General features: G+C 33.1%; 1 protein-coding gene across 1 annotated transcript in view; it reads right to left on the minus strand.

Moving 5' to 3' along the window:
* NAV3 (neuron navigator 3) overlaps positions 1–15,892 on the minus strand; it is a 718,003-nt gene that overhangs the window by 410,022 nt on the left and 292,089 nt on the right. The gene's annotated exons all lie outside the window — the stretch shown is intronic.

Here is a 15,892-nt window from a genome sequence, read left to right on the forward strand (position 1 = left end):
TGAATATTCACTCTAACCGTGTACCAACTAATGTTTTAGGAAATGATTCTAGTGTATAACCTACTAGGGAAATAAAGAGTAATGGATTAATCCTGCCTTAGCTCTCTGAAATTTCTTGTCTGTAAGACTGAATCATAAACTCAGAAAACTGTTAACACTGGGTAAGTGCCCCTTTTTATATGAAGAAGGGATGAAAAAGAGGTAATTTTTGAATGAATATTATTCTATGCACCATACATGTATTTTATTATGTATTATTCACAATCATCCAGGCTTGTAGTTAAGATAATCATCACTTTAACAAAGAGAAAACTGAGGCTCTAAAAGTGAAATAACTTGCCTAATAATCTTCTATTATATGACAGAGTAGAAAATGGAATGCATAACTGTCTGGCTGCATAACCTAAGCATCTTTCATTCCACCACATCATCCCAGAGATAAGAATGTCTTTGACAATAGAAAGAAATAAAAATGTAAGCTTTAGAAATTTACGATATAATTATATTAGGACGTTTACAAAGTACAAAACATTTTAAATGATTTGTCGCATTTTAATTACCTTGTTAGTAATGACAACTAAACATTACCTTTTCTAAAAAAATGATTTCTAGAAGTTTCAGTAGTGCTTTTATGTTCCAAGCCTCACACAGTCAACATGAAATTTATCTGCCTCATTTAGAGTCTCACATTTGTCAAAGTGACCCAAGTGTTCCCTGGAGCATCAAGCTGAGACTGTTTGTTTCTCAAGTACTATCTAGGAACCATCTGCATCAGAATAAACTTGTGAAACTGAAAAGTATTCAGCCCCACTGAATCAAAATGCTTGAGAAAAGGACCTGAAAATTTGTATTTAATCAAGACCCATAAATTATTCTGATACAGATGGCCCCTGAATAACTTGATAGAGCTGAATGTTAATATACCCCAAAGTATGAAGATCACTTAACTATGAGAGAAACAACAGCCCAATGTTGGTGATTATTCAATTTCATTTCAGAATGAAAAATGGAAAAAAGACTACTTATGGTATTTATTTTTGTATGACAATCATTTTTAGAAACAGAGACTACAACTAATATTTAACATCTCAAAAACCTAATTGCTAACTGGGCAAAGTTAGTCCTACTGTGATTTCTAAAAATATTATGATATTCAGTTTTATCGTAAAATTCTAATACTATAAAATAGATGCATTACTTAAAATGTTGAGTCCCTATTTTAATAATTACCTTAAATAAAAATAGCTAAAAATGAAACTCTATAAATGATGATTTGGAAATATTACCTTTATGATAAACCCTTACCCTACTTTAGGTTCCTATTCATTTTTCATCTGAACACCAGGATAAATGTTTCAACAATCACCTCTCAGAGAAAAACATCTAAGTATAGTGCACTTCTACAGTTGCTAAGGTAACCACCATCTGCTAGTCCATTAAAAGTTTCAAGTTAAACAGACATCATAACCCACCTTCCTAAAACATCCAACATAACCATTACCTAAAGAAATTTGAGCTCTCTTGTATCAGTTATACATCTCAGACTAGATGGTGTATGGCATCAAAAGAGGTTGATATTTAATTTATATTTTTCGTTGTACTCGACTATTGGTAGAAGATTAGATAGATTCAAAAATGGAATCTTAGATGAACTCATCTTGATTCATTCAGTGATTTTAGTGCTACTTTGATTTGAACACTGGTATATAATGTTGAGCTTTCTGAGATTTTTTTCCTAGTAGCAGATGTTCAAAACATGAGAATAACATATTTTTCTTGCAGTTTCAGCAGGAAATATTGTCTTTTTTAGACTTGTTAAGACTTGAAAATAGTCTGCTGAATGTGTTGAGATCTTCCATATTCAATCCTATTGATAATGTCTTTAATAATGCTCTCAATCCCATTACTTCCTTAACCCTTCTGTTATTTCAGTCTTAAATCTTGGATTATCCCCATTATCCATTTCCTATTATCCTGGTTTCAGCTGAGCCTTTCAGAGAAGTTATGGGACTATGTAAATTTTGCCAACTGACAATTCAGATTTTTAAATTTCAGTTATCTTCTTATCTCTTCTATGAAATCCTTTCATTCTCCCCCTATTGATTATACAACATGCTGCTCAAACCGTTTGCCATTAACCTTCCCAATTTTCTTAAATTTCTCTTTTCTTTTACAGCCACTCCTTCTTCTCTACCCATAGGTCTTTAATTCCTTCTAGAATCACTTCCATTAACTCCATTCTATTGAAACGTGATTCTCCAAAGTCACAACTGACATGCCCATGTTCAAAAGCCATTCAAATAAATTATTTCTTGTAGTAATTGCTTTATCTGGCCACTGGTTTTTGTAGTACTTCCCTTCCTAGTCAAATTTCTGTCAGCTCTTCCTCTGTATCCTTCACTTATAGACCCTCAAAAAAAAAAAAAATCAATTGAATGATTATTCATTGTGCATCTACTATTATTCTGTCCCTAGATTAGTCTTTGGAAATGAAACAATGAACAAGATAACAAGGCTCTTATCCTCACAGTGTCTAAAGTCTAGAAAGAAAAACTGGACAATAAAAAAGTAATCACGGTACTAAAAAAGAAGTAGCACAGGGTACAATGAGCACATACAGTAAACAGGGCAAACCTAACGTAGAGCGCCAGGAATGGTCTTCCTGCAGAAGCGTCTGAATTCTCCTTCATCAAACACCATTTGCACCACCTCTCAATCTCATTAAGAGTTGTGTTTCAAATAAATTTTTGGCAATGAGAAAAATTTTAACTCTATTGATGTTGTTTTGAACTATTCCAAACTGATAATAATTGTGTGGGGAAGCGGACTGGAAGGAAAATCTCAGGAAGAAAACATAACGATGTAAAATTTCCACCTTTTAAAATTGAGTTTGTACATAAACTATTTAAATGGATATTAGTGGATTTCAATTTGCTATGGTATTTTTATTCCACTGGATACAATTAAGAGTCTGATATAACAATTTTATGTAAAATCAATATTTATAACATGCCAAAATTTTATCTTTATGAAGATATGACAAAAATTTAAGATGTTGATTAGAGTACATTGTTTACAAAAATATTTTGAGAGAATACTCAAATAGGTTGAAAACCCTACATGATATATTCATTTTTTAAAAGTTGTTGGTATATGATAAGATGATGTATAAGACTGTCTTGATCCTTAAGTAGCTTATAATCGGGGAAAGCACTACCATCTCTTTGGTAGAGAGAGCTTATGAAACCTTTCTAAATTCATATTACAATTCTAAATTTAGAACCTATCTAAATTAATATTACCAGTGGTAGAGCCTATGTATTCAATTTTTCTCGATTTTGTTTTTTCTTTTTACTATGCCAGAACAGTTCTATATGCTGTTTTTTTTGTTCAAATTTCACTTGTTACTGAGCAACTAAATAGTTCATTTAAAACTCTGGCAGATATCAGCTTGATTAATTGTATCTCTTTCTTTATCTCTAGGCATTTCCTGGGCCCATTTCCAATCTCTGAATTGTCTACAAATTCAGGCATTTTAGGTGATTTTAGATCTTGGATCCTCAGAAAAGTTTAGGATGAACCCATAAGTGGAAGAATAAATTATTTACTTAAGGACTCACTGATAAACATGAGCTTGACACTGCTTTCTCCTGTATGTCCACACACACACATAACACACATGCATCCTCACATATGAAAACATAATATATCCAAATAATGAAGAACATCCCTAATAAAATCAAATATTAGACCTAAGATAATAACATACACCAGGCCACACTTCCTTCTGTCTTTTTTTGTAACTGACTACTTGTCATAGGAAAAAAGAGAACATTGCAGCTCACATTCTTCTAGCCTTGAGGTATGGGAAACTGGATTGACCAGAAAGAGATAAGAAATCAAAAAATGTTAGTAGGAAAAATCAAAATTTATACATATAGTAAATCATTCTGTTGTATATTTAAACTTATACAATATTATATGTCAATTAGATCTTAATAAAACTGAAAAAAAAGAAAGAAAATTTTGTACCAAACCGAAATGCGCATGTGCTAACACTTGCAGGAAGTTACAGATTTAGTTAACATAAGATGCTTGATGGTTAATAGGACAGTAAAGACGCAAAGACTGCTATGCTGAAGAAACCCACTAAGAGGCAGCATTGAGTTTTGAACATGTACACGCAGTTTTGTTTTTTTTTTTTTTTAATTTTCCTACAACTCTATGTTTTTGTACATTACAACATAAATCTTAATTAGAAAAGAATTGGGATTTGAAAACTTCATCAGAGCTTTTACATGGAAAGTTGTTTTAAGAGAGTAAATGTATGAAACAGAGAAATATGCAATAAAATATATTAAGAGTTTGTTATTAAGTCAGAGGGATCTGGTTAAAATACTGGCTTTACTCCACCATGTACTTATGATCTGAGAAAAGTTACTTTGGCCATCTAAGTGCAGTGTCATTATCTATGAATAGGGATGATAATGAAATAATACATGCAAACTACTTAGCACTCAGGGATGCTTAATGTGAACTCATCATTGATTCTGAGGTTTAAAATAGCTTTACTAATCTTGGTCTGATAATTCAAATGTTACATACATATAAAAGGTATAAAACAACTTTGTTAAAAAGAGCCAAACTATAAAACCAAATTTAGAACAAAATATCTGATTTTAATGAAAAAAAAAAAAAACCTTAATAATTGCTACAGCTAAGCATAATTACTGTGGTAGGCTCTGGATATTCATGTATCAGAACTATTAAAATCAGGCATGATGTGAGGGGGGAGAAGAATTCCACTTCTAGATAGCTAAATCGATCAATCTCTCTCCAATTAAGTAGTGACTTTCAAAAACTAGACATTTGTGTTATTTGCAATACTAAAAACATGACTATACTGGTTAGTAAGAGCTCCATGCCTTTAGTAAATATTTTTAAAGTTTTCCCAAGTTTCCTAAGCACTCTAAATGGCAAGAGAATACAGAAACAACATATATCCAACGTGTTTAAATTTTTCTATTTATAAATTATTATGTATAAAAATAATTTGAAAGTTGTTAATGGATTCTACTCCCCATCAGGCTTAGAGACTACAAGCAATAGTTTTAAAAACATTGAAACTAATTATCTTTAATGAAGTTTGAAACAGATTGTCAATGATATGACAAAAAAGCCATTCTTAGAGTTCTCTGAGGCTTACTCAGTGGAGTTGCAAATCTTCGGGGCCTTTCCAAAAGGCTCTTGGGATGAGAAAAAATGTTAAACTTGGTAAGGATAAAAGTAGAGAGGAAATAAGGATATAAATGAAATATAGAAACAATGGGGTGTGTGTGTGTGTGTGTGTGTGTGTGTGTGTGATAAGTGTGTTAAAGATTAGGCCGGAGAATATGTCCTGAAGACTGAATGAACAAAGAGAGGAAAGGGAGATCATCATCACATAATGCAGTTGGAAACATCAATCAGCAGATGGCACACATGTTAGGAAACCTGTTTCATTGCACAAAAGAATCGCTCTGAGACATTTTACAAATATCATGGCATGTCGCACATTGATCCTAGAAAACTGGTGAAAAGATACATATTTACATATTTGATTTCTTCAATAACCCATTCATAAAATTGTTATTTTTCAATGAGAGCACAAGAAGACTAATAGGCTCTACATAAGTACAAAGTAATTCTAATTAAAAATCCCAACTTCAGAATCTTTAAAAGAAATAACAAAATTAGAGGATTAACATTATTTGATTTTAAGACTCACTATAAAGCTAAAATAATCATAACAATTAGGTACTACATAAGGACAAAGAGATCGATGGAACAAAGTAGAAAGTCTATATGTGCCCAAATGATCTTTGCCAAAGGTGTCAATGAAATTCAGTATGAGAAATAAAAATCCTTTCAACATATTTTACTAGATTAAGTATATACCTATATTGGAAAAAACTGAACCTTGATTCTTAAATCAGGCCACATGCAAAAATTAAGTTAGTTAATTAGGTCTGGATTACAAACCTAAATGCAAAAGCTGAACTATAAAGTTCATTTAAGAAAATACAAGGAATATCTTTGTGACCAGTTAGGACAAGAGGTTTTAGAAAGAACAAAAAAACTAACTATAACAAAATTATAATAAAGATGACTTCATCAAACTTAAAAAACTTTCACTCATCAAGAGACATCATTAAGAAAATAAAAAGGCAAACCACAAAATGAGAAAATAATTGCAATCCATAAATCATATGCTTGCACCCAGATTATCTAAATGACACTTATAAATAAATCATGATAACGATGATGATGATGATGATGATAATGATGATCATACAAGCCAGTTATAAAGAAGCAAAATATTTGATAGACACTACAGAAAAGAGTATATTGGAATGCCATTACACATATGAAACACGCACTCATCATAGGCTGATATCTTTCCAAAATTAAAAGATGCTTGGGGTAAAGAGCCTGTCAGAGAAATGAAGACGCTATTGTGGGACTAATAACAGTAAAGACAGAAATACTGAGTATATTTAGATATGTAACAACATCTTCAGAAAAAGTTAAAGAAAAGATAGCTAAGTTTCCAGAGCCAGAAACCTAACAAAAAATGTGAGCAAAAGAATAAAAAATTCTTATCTCATTATCTTTGTAAATGTTGAAGAAGAACAAAAGGGAAAACTATTTAATAAATTCTCATCTTCCCTGATGAAAAATGCCAGTCAATACTACTCTTTCTGGGTATCCACATTTGACTCTCTATTCAGAGACCACTTTACTCATGATCTTCACCAAACATTTGTTCTTATCTCCTATATGAAGCCAAAAGATTAAGACTCTCTTAAATTTCCATCTATGTACATGAGGTATTTTATCTTCTATTGTCAGCTACTTTCCACATATCGCAGAAGAAAAGTTTGCTGAAAATCAATAAAAAGCACCAAGAAGAATGGATGTTTCCTCCTCGTTTGAATTCTGAGCCAATTGAGAAAGAAGACAAAAGTCAGTGAAGTCCAAAAACATGACCTTCTTATTGATGAATCTAACACTGAAGACTATGGTTAAAGTGTGAGAATCAAATAAGGCTCTTAATATTGAAAACTGAAACTAAGCAATCTTAATAACCTGCTCATAACATTTATGGAGAGATGGAGAATTCACAATAGGAAGAGAAGAGAAAATATGATATGAACACCCGGTTTTTCCAAATTCACAAGTAAACTATGGTTCCTTCTTCCACTAGGGGGGTAGTGAGTAGGAAGGTAGAAAGAAGCAGTGTTCTTTTCTCATAAAAGAAAATACCAGTATCGGGTTGATATTTCATCCCATCCCTATTGCATCTCTTCCCACTGAAGTAAAAGTATCTCTCCTGAACTTTTACCAGTAGCTAATCCAGACACTAGAGCTCTAGAACCTGTTATTTTCTTTCTTTCTCCATCAGTTAACCTCTCCCCTGTACCTCCTAGCTTCCTTCCTCCTTAGGATGATAGTATATAATCTCTCTTGTTAAAAAGCTTTCTCTTCACCCAAGCAACCTCTTGTATCTATTAATCCTATCCTTGGCTTCTCAGTTCAGCTTCCGACAGACAAATACATGATTTATGCCTCCACCTTGCCCGTTTACTCCACAATCAGCTGTAATCTGGCATTCCTCCCACCACTGAATGTACTATACCTAAGGTCAGCAACTGCCTCTGAGTAACCAGAGCTTGTGGGCAGATATCATTCCTTAACCTACTTGACTTTTCAGTGTCAACTGACACAGTAACCACTCCTTCCTTCTCAAACACATTCCTTCACGGTCTTTTCTGACTCTTGTCTTTTAGTGCTTCCCTTCACACATCTCAGGCTGCTGCTTCTCTATTTTCTCAGCAGTTCGACCTCCACTTCCACTGCTTTGTGTTCCTCAGCATTTCAGCTCTAGCCTTCTCTTCTCATATTACACACCTTTGTTGAGTAGTCTCTCTTACCACCCTGGAAAAAGATATCGCTTAAAAATAGGTAACTCTTGGGTTTGTTAACCATCCTTTGGGTCTCTCTCCTGAGCTCCAGACTCACATACTTCCCTCTTACAAGTGAAGCAAACTCAACAAGAACAGAGGAGAACTCCTCACCCTGTTCACCACTTTGTCTGTGCTCTATCTTAATGAATGGCACCAAACTCTACCATTTCATTTTTAAGTTCTCCCGTAGATTCTACCTCTCATTCATCTCATTCATCATATCCAGTCAACGCCAAGTCTTGTCAAGCCTCCTCCAAACAGCATCCTATCTTTTGTAGTTTCCCCAGAATCTATAAGTGCCCTACCACTAACAGAGGGCTTTATATCTCCTACCTAGACTATTACAATATTCAAATGTATCACCTCAGTAACACTGCAATTTAACAGAGCTAAATATAAAGTTGTGAATTTGGGTTAAAAATTAAAACAAGACCCAGAGGTAGTGAACTGAAAATTTGAATGAGTTAACATTGAATAGTAACTGCTAAGAGTCTAATATAGACACAATCACATTTTCAATGCCTTTGTTCACACACGCAAAAAAAATGCAAACTCGAACTGAATATTTTTTAAAGTTTTAGAATAACTTAAAAAATAATGAGATACTTAAAGACTCTCAAAGGAAGTGGGGTCTCACAAAGCTCTATGACTAGAAGCCAGAAAGCCTTCAGGAATATGGGCATGCTCTCTTCATCTCTTCTCTCTCATCTCTGTCCTTCTGCTTACCTTCTGATCTTTCTGGAACTAGATTTCTCTACTTGTTAGGGTGCCATATGGTACAAGATGGCTGAGGTACTACTCCTGCGTTTTTATAGATCTCTTAATTCTAACCACATAAAGAGACTGACTAGAATCAAATATATTAAAAATACCTAAGAAGAGGAAAGCCATAGAAACATCGATTAAAGGGTGATTAAAAAAACAGAAGTTGTGCCAACAGATGAAACAAATAAGTACTAGCTAGCATTTTGCTGTCTTGGGAAGATTCCTTGAAAGAAGAATTCCTATGCCCCTTCAAAGTCCCCAAAGAGCAAACACTATTAAGACATGATATTCATAGTGATGACTTTGAGTTATTAATAAAAGATACACAGTACTTAGTACATTCTATTTTTTTAAGTCAGATGCCTGTAATACTTAAGATTTCCATAGAAACAATAATTTCTATTAAAATATTTTAAAGCTAACATTACAAGTTTAAGTGCTCAAGTGTCAGTTATGAGAAAAGTTCATTTATCCATTCCCATAGTATACTGAATGGATAAAGTATTCTGCTTCTAAACCTTTCTCAAATAATGTTGGTTATACATTTTCGAAATATTTATAATATCACTGTATTATGTCTACTGCTTCCTCCTAATCTACCACTCCCATGTGCCCATCAGTTCCATCCTTATTTATTCATTGGAGATTATATGTACTTATTCATAAATGTATATCAAATATTAATTCCTTAAAATACAAGCTAAATTATCAAGTTCCTACTAGCAAATCAATGCTAATGAGGCATAATATCAGAGCCTGCTACCTCTCCTTAGAAAATCATGCTATTTAGCAATCTTAAAGTTGTAAGAAAAAAAATATTCCAAATTTAATTTAAATATGTGGGGGGAAAAATCCTGTCTACTTACTATTTGAAAACTAACCAATGACTGGTAAAATAAAGAGATTAGCAGTATTAGGGTAATACTTTGAAATACTTTTAAAAGACTTTATATTGTTTCTATTTTAGAACAGTTAATTTGCTACTTTAGTAGGTTTTTCAGACCTAAAAAATAGTTTGGCTCCAAAACACATTCATTTATGTGTCAGTAACAGAAGTATCAGCTGCTGTTTACAGCATGCTTGTTAATTGCTGGGAATTGCACTAATTGTTCCATTCACACACCTCATTAAACTGATGTAGGTACTGGTATGCCCCCATTTTACAGATGAGGCAATGAGGTTTAGATTAGTTGAGTAACTTTTCTAAATTCTAGTAAGTGAAGTCAGGATTAGAAGGCAAATCCCCACACTCACAATTGGCTACATAACTTGCTGAGCCTAGCACAAAATAAAATTGTAATGACCCTTATTCAAAAATTATTAAGAATTTTAAGATGGTGACACCAAGCATTGACCCTTCTAAGCACACCCAGGGAGTCAGCCCTGACCCTGTTCTATCAGATCACAAACAGTGTGAAATTCTTTTTTTTTTTTCATCTATCTAAATTACATTCTTCAAAAAATAAGTCTTTGTAATGGCTAAATAGCCAATTATAAACAAAGACTAAGATTTCATATTACTGGCTGTACCCAGACACACTCAATAAATACTTGTGGAATAAATGAACTGACTTGTTGGCCTCAAACTGAACCCCTCTCTTCACTTACTCATGCTGAAAATGCCTCTGGTTATATGCAGAGATGGGCTAAGAAAAGATAAATGGATCATTAGTAATTCATCTATACCACAGATACAAACACTTCATGTTCCATTTGTGCTGGTTTAGGAGTTTTTATGAACATAAGAAATCATTTTAAAATCTAATTAGCATTTTTATCTAGTGTTGACATTTAAATTCTGGGGCTCTAAGCAAAGCTTAAAAAGTGCACCCCTCACTCTCCCTCTCTCCCCACCATGAATATATACGACCCTCACCCCACTCCTAAGCCTTTAACTTTCCATAATAGTTTACCAGAAACAAAACAAAACAAAACAAAACAAAACAAAAACAGAAGTCCTTTCTTCTCAACTTATGCCTGATAGAGGACAAAATGACTGATATTAAATTGTGTCTTTCAAAAGACATTAAAGGGTTAGGTTTGCAGGAGAAAAGAGAAGTAGAGGGGAAGGAGAGGAGGGAAGGGAAGGAAGGGAGAAAAGAAAGCCCACACATGTCTAGCCCTGGGGGATTGTGGGAAAGAAAAATAAAAATGAAAACCAACATATGACACGTTTGTTGGCTTTGCTGAGGGAGCACTGAGGATAGAGTAACATCTGCCTGAAAAAGGCCATGGGAGGATGCAACCCTTTGTCCAGTTAGGGCACAGCGATATCAAGTTGGTGCAGTCCTGTCAGACAGAGTAGCTTTAAAGTTAGCATTTAGATACAGTTTCCCATGTGAAGAGGATGGTATGTTGAGAACCAGTGGGTTTACCACTGAGTCCTCCTGGTGAGAGACTCCCAGGCCAGAGGCCAAATGGAAGGTAAAAGAGAGGTCTACAGGTCAACATTACTAGTCACTGAGTCCAGAAACATTGGCAAGGACCAATGGACAGGACAGAAGAGCATACATTAACCTCGGGAACCTGGTGGCAAAGAATACCAGCCAGTATATACATACACACAAGGACCAGCAGGAGAAGGAGCTCTACAGCCCTCCTGTGACCCCAGATTTCATAAGGCACACTTTCCTAGAACACTCACCCCAAACACCTGGAAGCCATCATAGAGACAGAGAGAGGCTGAGAGGGAGGTAGTGTGAGAAGCACATTTTTACTAAATGAGAGGCTGAGGTTTATCTGAAAGGACTGTTTAAGTGTTCGAATCAGAACAATTTATATTGTATTGGAGTGATGTCAGTTTTACATGTCAATTTGAGTAGCCTAGGGTTCCAGTCATTCGACTGAACATTAACATAGGTGTTGTTGTGAAGCTATATTGTGAATATGATTAAAATCCATAATCAATAGACTTTGAGTAAGGAGATTATTCTAGATAATCCCAGAGTGGATAGGTCTTAAAAGCAGAATTGAAGGAAATTCTGCCTTGGACAGCAGCTTCAGCTCCTGATGAGAGTTCCAGCCTGCCCTCTTTGAAAGCCTTCCCTATGGATTTGCCTGTAAACTTGCCTACCCTGTCACCACAATGGTGTGAGCCAATTACTTGCAATAAATCTCTTAATATATATCCTACTATTTCTGTTTTTCTGGCTGAGCTTGGACTGCAATCAGACATTCACAAAGAAAACCAAAATAATGAGATATGCAAAACATCACACATTCTTCACATTTGGTTTGCTGCATGAATAATTTAGTATGTGCAAATAAACCTTGTAAACCTCAAAGATTTCATGTATACTCCCTCTTTGCTTGAAATGCACTTACCCTATTCTCTGTCCTTCTAGTCTAAAGATCTACTTCCTCAGGAATGCTTTTTTTGACCATCCATCAAATCCAGATCCTGCTGTCAGATTTGCTTATTACACCTGTTCTTCAAAAACAAAAACAAGAAACCCTGCATTCTAAATTTTAATGTAATTTGAAAATATCTGCCTTTGGTATCTGACCCTTAGCTATACCTTGCAAAGAAAATTTGTGTGGGATTTAGTAAGCGGAATTTTGAGCTAAGAAATACAGGTGTCATTAGCTTTGCCTGTGTAGGCAGCCCTCTGAATATCACTGTGTTAGTCTGCTCAAATTGCTGTAACAAAATACCACAAACTGGGTAGATTATAAACAATAGAAATTTATTTCTCATAGCTCTGGAGGCTAGAAATCTGAGATCAGTGCACTGACATGGTCAAGTAAGACTCTTTTTTGGTTTGCACATTTCTCCTTATATCTTCACACGAAGGCAGGGGTAAAGAGATCTTTCTAGGGCATTTTCATAAGATTATTAATCTCATTCATGAGGGCTCCACCTAATTACCTCCCAAAGGCTCCACCCTTAATACTTTGGGGATTAGGTTTTAATATATGAATTTCAGAGGAATACATTCAGACCATAGATCATGAACTCCTATTTTTAGTTAATATGACCTAAATCACATGAGCTAAAGATGGCCCAAAGCCAGTGCGGCATGAAGAAGACCTTGTAAATCTTTTTGCCAATTTTACATTTATGCAGAAACATAGATTTTATGGTTCTCTGTGACAGGTGAATGGCACAATATTTTACAACATTCTTAATAGTATTTTAAAATCCCTTTGGAAATAATGATTCATCTCATGACCTGGGACATTAATTTGGAAGTTAAAATTAGGTAATGAGAATTCAGGGAGTTGTAAATATTTTTAATAAATATCTATATCTACACTCTAAAGGCCAACCAAGTTCTCGTTTTTTCGGCACAATAAGGTTGAGTCTAAACATCAATCACTGCTTTAAAAAACACAGCAACATTGAGCATTAATCATAATATATTAGCAAGAAAAATAGATATACAACATAATCTACTTATAATTCTTCTATATATTTCAATTTTAAAAAAATGAATCTTCTCTGTTGAAAATCTTTTCCGTGTGAAAAGAATTATCAATTATCTCTTTATTTATTTCTTTTTTAAATAGATAAATCTTAGAACACGCCATACAAAAAATCAGGAATTAATATTTACTTTTGAATGAATTTGATGCCATTTGTGAATCAGATTACTTGGATAGGTGTTCAACAAATTATTGCATTTTCACATTCACAAAGATAGATAGCTTCATGAGCTCAAGAAAAATTCCATGCTTAAAAGTAGACATAGGAACTTGAAAATGTATGTTATATTTTGAGTAGAACATTAAAAGAAAATCTTAATATGTCTCATTAGTGTTTACTAGTGCTACCCCTTCAATGAATTATAAGAAATTATTAGAATGGCTATTAACCTCTGTCGAATTATTCATATGGCACACTGAGTATGAGGCTTTTACAATGCAATCTGATTATAAAAGTAAATTCTAACTTCAATATATATATGAACAGTGAAACCAAAATTCATCGATAAAGTTTTTTAATAAAAAAAGATAAGAAAATGATTTCCCATAGGTAATGTCTCTGATTTAATCATTAGGGGTAAACATTTTTTAAAAACAGAATTTATTTAGTAAAATATATTTGATTATTACTAAATAAGAGCAAACACTAGTAATAACTACTAATTTCTACAAAGCTAATAGTCATTAATGTGCAAATGTATATCAATTTTTAAAAAGTGAAAAAATAAGAGAAAAAACAAAAGGCAAGCATATTTTATTTGGAAGCCTTTAGTTATTTTTTTCTTACTATTATCTTTCAAAATACTCAATTTTAAATCCATATTCATGCTGACTAAAACTGGTAGTTCTTTTCCCACAAAATTCCTTGCGTTCTCAATTTCCATTCTCCATGATTAGGAATGTAGTTTTTGGACTTGGACATAAGCTGATGAATTAAAATTTAAAAAAAAGAAAGAAACCCTCTTTGAATTCTGAAACTTAATCTTTAAATTATTATCTCTGAGTAATTCAGTATTTGATACTCACAAACTGCATTTTATTTTGTATATTTTGTGCTGGATAAACCCTTCATTTATAGGATACCCTGATTTAAGGTAACCTTTAAATTTTTTTGGCTGCTTTAAGAAATTACTTCCAAAAGAAACCCACTCATCCTAAACAAAATACTAGTAAATAAAAAACAACAATACATTAAAAATATTATACATCCAATTAAGTGGGGTTCATTTCAGGGGCACAAGGATGGTTCAACATATGCAAATGGATTAATGTAATATATCACATAAACAAAAAAAAGGGTAAAACTCATATGATCATGTCAATAGATGGAGAAAAAAAGCATGTGATAAGGCACAGCATCCATTTATGATCAAAACAATAAATAGATATAGAAGTAAACTATCTCAACATAATAAACTCTTTACTAATATCATACTTAATGGTGAAAAACTAAAAGTCTTCCTTCTAAGATCAAGAACAAGAGAAGGTTGTCCACTATCAACACTATTATTTGATATAGTGCTGGGATTCCTAGTTAGAGCAATCAGGCAAGAGAAAGAAATTTAAGATATCCAAATTGGGAATAAAGATGTCAAACTGTCATTTTTTTGCAGATGACATGATTCTCTATATAAAAAAGTCTAAAGACTGCACTAAAAAAAACTATTAGAAATGACAAATACAATAACATTTCAGGATACAAAATTAATGTACAAAACTTTATACCATTCCTATACAATAATAATGAATTTTCAGGAAAAGAAATGAAAAAAAATTGCTTTTGCAATTATAAAAGGAAAAATTAAATATATAGAAATAAACTTAACGAAGCATGTGAAGAACATATACACTGAAAACTATAAGACTTTAAAAGAAATTGAAGAAGATACAAAGAAATAAAAAGATATTCTGTGTTCATGGAGTAGAAGAATCAACATAATTAAAATGGCCTTATTAACCAAAGCAATATACAGATTTAATGCAACCCCCATCAAAATCCCATTGGCATTTTTTAAAGAATTTTTTTAAAAAAAATCATCAGATTTGTATATAATCACAAAAGACTCTGAATAGTCAATACAATCCTGAGAAAAAGGAACAAGGCCAGAGGTATCACTTTGCCTGACTTCAAATTATACTACAAAGAGACAATAATCAAAATAACATTGTATTGGCAGAAAAACAAACCAATGGAACAGAAATGAGAGCCCAGAAATGAACCCCTATATATACAGGCAAATAATTTTTGACAAAGGAGTCAAAAGCATATAATGGAAAAAGGAAAGACTCTTCATAAATAGTGCTGGGAAAATTGAAAACCTACATGCAAAATGAATGAAACTAGACTGCTATCTGTCACCATATGCCAAAATTAACTCAAAATGAATCAAAGACCTAAATACAAAACCTGAAATAAAATTACATAGAAGAAAACAGGTACTAAACACACGAACCTTGGATTTAGAGAGGATTTTATAAATTTGACCTCAAAGGCAAGAGAAGTAAAAGCAAAAATAAATGAATGAGACTATCTCAAATTAAAAAGCTTCTGCACAGCAAAAGAAACGATTGATGAAACAAAGAGGCAACCTACTGAATAGGAGAAGATACTTGCAAACAATGCCTCTGATAAGGCCTAAATCCAAAGTGTACAAAGAACTCATATAACTCAACAACACCAACAAAAATCAATCAAA

The sequence above is a fragment of the Rousettus aegyptiacus genome, unplaced genomic scaffold (genome assembly GCF_014176215.1).
Source record: "Rousettus aegyptiacus isolate mRouAeg1 unplaced genomic scaffold, mRouAeg1.p scaffold_m13_p_2, whole genome shotgun sequence".
NCBI lineage: Eukaryota > Metazoa > Chordata > Mammalia > Chiroptera > Pteropodidae > Rousettus > Rousettus aegyptiacus.